Below are 6,741 nucleotides of genomic sequence, written 5' to 3' on the forward strand. Positions count from 1 at the left end.
CTCATCCCCAACCTCCAGGAAGCTCAGGTCAAGTCTAAGCACGTCCCGACCACACCCTGCCCTTTATTAGAGTTAGTTCCCAGTGTATGTCTTGTCCATTGAACCATAAATTCGCAGGAGTGGAAACTTCTTATATTTCATCCTCATAATACTGATCACAGTAACTAGCACATAAAGTCATTAATAAACATATTTCAAGTAAATGAATTTGAGGGTTTAGTTAAAGTCAAAAGTGTCTGATTCACAGGAAGCATTTGATTAAAAAACAAAATTAACAATATGGAAGTGATATTTATACTTCCTGACACGGAAACTTAGAAAGTTGCCCACATCTACAGTCCAGGTCATTCTGGCCCTTGCCCGGCAGACATCACACCTGCCATGCTCTTATTTAGTCATTCGTTTATTCTGTTTCCACCCACTGACGTGCATTGACCTTTCATTCAAATATTTCTTTAGTGAATGAATGAAAGAGATGTTAAAGGTCACCCAATCTAGGGGAATTTACACCTGAATACTGGAAACACCGAAGAAGTTAGTTAAAAATACAGTCTGCAGGCTCATTTCTAAGACTTAATTGAATCAGAATCTCTGGAGGAAGCCTGAGGGCTTCCGCTTTTATTCATTTGTTTTTAATTTTTTAATTTTCCTCTTAAATTAATTTTCAGACTTATAAAACAGTTTGAAAATAATGAAATTCCCATATAGTCTTCACTCACCCTCCCCTAATGTTAACACTTATATAACTGTAATGTAATGATCAAAACCAGAAAACTGACTCATCAACAGACTTTATTCAGATTTAGCTGGTTGCCCACTGATGTCCTTTCTGTGTTCCAGGAACCAGTCCAAGGTCTCCTAGTCAGTTCTCATGTCTCCTTAGATTGCTCCCATCTAGGACAGTCTGTAGTCTGTACCTTTCACATGACCTTGACACTTTGGAAGAATACTCGCCAGTAATTTTGTACAATGTCCCTCAATGTAGGTTGATCTACTATTTTCTCATGAATAAATCCAGATTATCCATGGGGGCAAGAATAACACAGAAATGATATTCTGTTCTCAGTATATATATCGACATGCATCATTACTGCTAATTTTAACTTTGTTGACTTGGGAAAGGTGATATCTGCCAGGTTTCTCCACTGCAGAATTATGATTTTTCTCCTTGAAGATTCTTACCTGTCGTAATTATTACTGTGCTGTTTGCCAATTTTCTCTCCCTCTCAATATATACAGATATTCATAGGTATACCATATACATAATATCTGCATACATATATATAGCCAGTTACTTATTTCTATTAGAATGGAACCATAAATATTTATTTATTTTATTCTATGAGTCACAGTCCATTACTATCAGTTTTTATTTTGCTGCCAAAAAGATCCCAGATTTGGCCATTAGGGGCACTTTCAAGTTAGCGCCTGTGTCCTTCTGACATGCCCCCATAATTTTGTGAGCACTTTTAACTTCCTGACACTGCAACAACCAGGATTTCATCCTGATACCTTTGATTCCAACAGAGCATCAAGGATTCATTCTAGCCTTCCTCTTTTCCTTATTTGTAACTCTCCCCTCCATCCTCAAGAAACTTGCCTCTTCCACAATGTACTTACTTTCATGCTTGGTCCTGGAATATAGTATATAAAAGACTTTCAGAAATGCTAAACCATTCCTCTGTGAAAAACAAATGTACTAAATAAAGTACAACATCTATGTATAGATCTTTTTGTTTTTCACCTTTATATTATCCAATAGAAATGCTGTTTCCCCAAGTTACATGGCTGAGTTACTTTTTTCTCCACCCCCTTCAGTGCTGTTATTTATTTGGTTCCTGGGTTCCTTTTATATTCCATTTCCTATTACCGTTATATCCAGGTTGATTTCGATTACTTATTTTGAGAGAAGATGAAACATGATCATGTTTCTAAATGTCAGAACTATATGAAAAGGTGTACAGAGAGGTGTCACCCCACCTTCTCCCTTGACCCCACTTCTATTCACACATTTTTTTCCACCCTACTTCCACCCACATGCTATAGGTGACTAATTTCATGGTTTCCATTTTATCCCTCCTACAGTTCTTTTTGCACAAATGAACAGAGACATGTATATTTTCATAACCCCTTCTCGTTTACGTGTTTACTATAAATCTGCCCTCTGAGTTTTTCACTTAACAGTATACCCTGAAATTCACCCCATATCAGTTCATAAAAATCTTCCTTATTTGTTACTACACCTGGGCCTCCTCACGCAGCATCATAGTGAGTGTCATGACCTGCCCCGCCCTGGGGATTTCTCCTTTCTTACCGGTTTCCCCCGCAGAATCCCCAGGACCCTGCTGAAGGGTTTTCCTCTCACTGCATCCCTGAAATGCAGGTTTTCCTCTCACTGCATCCCTGAAATCGCTGACTCAAGAAACATCTTAAGAGAGATGGCTTTTCACGCAAGAGGCATTGGGATGGGTACAGTGAGGGCAGAATCTGAGAAGATGATCCTTTCTGTCCCCACAGAGGTTATGACTTATTGGGTGTCTCAGATACAACCTGTGGTGAGGAGAGAGCTGAAGGGGGACAGTGGGAAAGACCAAAGGACAGCTAAAGATTTGAGGGAGAGACTCAGGGTGGGTGAGACATCATCTGAGCTCAGTGTGAAGAGGGGAAGATTTTAGTACTGAAGAAGATGGTAAGAAACCCCTGGGGAAGGAGAGAAGGCACGGCCAGTGCCTCCCCTCACATTCCCTGGTGCCTACTCTTTCCCTCAGATTCTCGCACCCTGCCTACCACAGTCCCGGGGTGGGGGGCACAACATCAGGCTCCTTATAATATCCCCTCCCCGTGTCGCACCTGCCTCTCCTCACAGGACCTCCCCCCTCTGACCCTGGCCACGTCTCCTGAAGCCCCCACCATTTACCCAGCCTCACTCACATTCCCAACCCCAACACTGAAGCCTCAGATCTCCAAGGCCTATGTAAGCCTGTCTACAATCTGCCCATTGCAGAAATCAATAAGCTAAAACTAATTCTTGTATATCAGCTGCAGAGGATCCAGAAATTCCAAACCAACCTCCGCCCCGAAGAAAGAGAAATCATCTTGGAGGAAGAGTAAAGGAGCAGAGCAGGGATGAAAAGAGAAATAGTCTTTGCTAGTTCTGGGCCCTGTGCAAGAGGAGCCCAAGAAGGAAGAATCTGGGGGGTGACTGCCATCAATAAGGAGCAGGGAGTAGACGGGAGGAAGGCAGGAGCAAAGGCTGGGAAGCAGGAAGGCTCTGGATGGGTCTGCAGGGCAGTGCATGGCCTGTCTTATCAGAATGCTGGGCTGAGGGTCTGCCTTATGGTTGTGGGGCCCTGAGGAATATTTCTCCAAAGGCAATGAAGAGTCACTCAAGATTGGGTGCAGGGACACCTTGAAAAGTGTATTTAGAGAGATTCCTAGAACAAACAGTTCTGCAGCTTCTCAAGGTGGGAGGTGGAGAGATCTCTGGTTGCAGAGCTCTCACAGCCCGGGGCAACCCCTCTGCTGGGGAAGCTGCCTGTCCCATAGTCAGTTTCAGCCTCCAGTTCTTGGGCTAAAATTGGTACTGCCCCCGAGTGAACGGGAGCAGAAGCCACAAGGTCAAGTCTGGGTAGTAGCTGAGAGAGAATCAAAGCCAAGCGGCACTCGGGTGCGGTGCTCTTTGCTCATTGTACGCTCTCCCTCCAGTACTAAGTCTGGACAGGAGGTGGCAGCAGAGGGCGGCTTGGGGATGGGGTCCACAACTTCCCCTGATCCATCCTTCTGAATGTGGTGTTCTCAGGGGTAACTCAGATCCTGTTCCTAGATCACACAGTGCCCAGACAGTGGAGGAGACAGGACTGACACGTAGGGAACAATTAAGAACAACCTCGAACCACAGGATGTGTTACAGTCACTCAAGTGCCCCAGGAAAGCAGAGAAGGAAGAGGGAATCGGTGTCAATAGCTGTACCAGAGATGGCGCGCCAACGCCCGAAAGGGGCAAGTGGAGAGAAGGGGGCTAGTCCTACCAGATATGAAAATATATTCTTACTTTGGTGAAAACAAAAATTCCACAGGAGCTGAGAGAATGAATAAGCTGGCAAATCCAAGGTAGTCATCTTCCCCCATGAGAATCGTTGGGTGGATGGGACGGGTGAAAATTCCTTGGGAGCCATCTCTTCTGGGCATCCGCAGCGGAAATTTCCCCGAAAGAGTAAGGAAAGAATGACTTCGAGATGGTTATGTGTTCTGCCCATCCATCCACCCTGCATCCTTTATTCCTATTGCCTTTTCTTATAACAAAATTGACGACCCTGCTCAGAGAGAATGGTGCTCCTCTTCTGCCCTTCAAGATAAGATTATATGGAATGAGGAAGCAAAATTATTTGAAAGAAAAAAAGACAAAAACACAGGGTTTAATAAACGAGTAAGCTAGCAAATCCAAGGTAACCAACCATAGCCTCTTCCCTCCGTTTTCCTACGGAATTCACATCCACGAGGCGGCGGGAATCTTCTCTCCCTTCTCCGACCTCACCCTGCCCCACTGCAGGACCCGGCCTGGAGGTTCCGCGGCCCAGCCCCTCTCAGCCCCCCTCTCCTCCCCAGCCTGCTCCCCAGGACTCACCGTTGCTCAAGGGCGCCCCCTGACGCCCACCTCAGCCGGCGTCGCCCCCTCCGGCCTTCGTCTACCCTCGACCCCGGCACTTGGTCGGCGACGCGAGCTCATCTCCCGCCCGCGCACACGACCGTCGCCGTCGGGACCGACGCCCTCAGCTCGGCGACCGCTCGCACCGGCCCCCTGCGTGCGCTCGCGTGCCCACCCCCGGGTCCCCACGCCGAAGCCGGGCGCGTGTTCCCGGAGCGCCGGAGGGCACGGGCGGGGTCGCCCCTCGGGGCCTGTGTCCCTGCCGGGCCCTGGCGACCGCCTGCCCCGCTTCTCCCGCTCGCCCTTCCGACCTCAGGGGCGCGGGTCGCAGCCGCCAGGGTCCGGATCCGCGTCCGCGTCCGCGTCCGCGTCCGCACGGGGTTGTCGGGGCACGTTCCCTACGCCGAGACCGCCCCTCTCCCGGAAGAGCGACCCTCTTTCCCCTCGTGCCCCCAAATGTCCCCACGTGTCCTTAAGGTCCGGCGGCCTGCAGCCCGCGGGAGGCCAGGGACCCGTTGGGTCTCTACCGCGAGAGACTGACCCTCTGAGGGTGGCTCGCCCGAGCAAGGGACTGTAGATAGTTCCCTTTTAGTGACAAAGAAGACCCATCTCCAGACAGCCCAGACAGCCCTCTTGGCGCAGTGGGCAGCGCGTCAGTCTCATAATCTGAAGGTCCTGAGTTCGAGCCTCAGAGAGGGCACAGGTGTTTTGCTGTAGCACTCGCAAAAAATAAGCAATGTTTCGCCCTGGCATTTAGGGCCCATACGTACCCTGGTCTCCACAGGTACAGGGATGTCCCCAGCAAGGCTTTGCCAGAGGACTGAGTAGCAAATACGTGCCCAGAGGCAATGCAGCCTCTTAACAAAAGTAGTGATAGTCACAGCCGTAAAGAGTGACCATTGTTCCCTCTCCGAAGAATGAAAATCCACGAAGGAGAGAATAGGCAATGTTGGTGCAACTGTGGACGTACTGCAGTGAAGTGGTTCGATTTTTTTTTTTCTTTTTTTTTTTTTTTTTTGCACATCTGTGAGAATCCCCTAGACTATTTCTGATCTCCTTTTCTTCAAACTTCCTCTCCTTGTCTCCATGTTTTCTGCCGTCTCCAGAGACTGTATCCTCACTTCCCTCCAGACCTGCTTTCTAGAAGCGGGAAGACCAGGGCAGTCAGTCCCCCACCAGGCCTAGAAGAACAAGATAGGGCATGACGTTGCTGACCCAGGAATTCCCACGCTCCAACCATAACTTTAGCTAAATCTTTCCTTTAAAAAAATTTTTTTATTTTAAGGGTTTACTTGAGCCAAACTGATGACATATGCCAGGGAGCAAGATCTCAAATGCTTTGGAGAATATGTTTTGCAGTTTTTTTAATGCGTTTGAGATTAAGGACAAAACATAAGGAAGATTACACTACCAGCCATAGGAGAAAGCGAGGTGGGGCTTGGATTACCGGACAGTTAACAAGATTATTTGCTCTTGAGGGTAGTTAAGGCTTATTTCAAACCTGTGTTAACGTAGACAACAGAAACAATGGACAGGGCTTGCTTAAGGCAAAGATAAGTCTTTTCCTGGGGACTGACTGCCCACCTTGACCTGCACACTTAGGAATTAATGATCAGGTCACTCTGTGAGGTTACTTTCCAGAAACCCCTACCCCCGCACCCCCACCCCCGCCCCCGTTCCTCCTTTTGGTCATAAATCAGTCTGAAGGATGCATTGATGACCAATCTTTGGGTCGGAGAGCGTGGTCTCACAGTTCTAGGAAGGCTCATTTCTTGGAAGTCTCAGTATCACAGCCGTCCTATTAAACATTTGGGGATGGGCAATACTGTAATCATGGCATGAGTTGAAGTCAAATTTTCCCAAAAACGGAAGGGCAGGTAAGTGGAAGGCCATCAGTTCTTATGGACTTCATTGCAAAAAAACCACTCTGGATCGTGTCTATCCTGTGAACTATCATAATCCGAGTTTTGCTTTCTGTCTCATTTCTCTATATTTGGCATCTAGTATATAGAAAAACCCAAAGAACAATCATAACTATTATTATGGCTAATATCATTAGCAGTCTCGTAAAAAGACAAACAAAATGCATTGAGTTCA

General features: G+C 47.3%; 1 non-coding gene across 1 annotated transcript; it reads left to right on the forward strand.

Moving 5' to 3' along the window:
* The first annotated feature begins 5,271 nt into the window (after positions 1–5,271).
* Positions 5,272–5,344, forward strand: TRNAM-CAU. Its single transcript has one exon. It is a non-coding gene; the product is annotated as a tRNA-Met (tRNA).
* The last annotated feature ends 1,397 nt before the right edge of the window (positions 5,345–6,741 follow it).

The sequence above is a fragment of the Pteropus vampyrus genome, unplaced genomic scaffold (assembly GCF_000151845.1).
Source record: "Pteropus vampyrus isolate Shadow unplaced genomic scaffold, Pvam_2.0 Scaffold399, whole genome shotgun sequence".
NCBI lineage: Eukaryota > Metazoa > Chordata > Mammalia > Chiroptera > Pteropodidae > Pteropus > Pteropus vampyrus.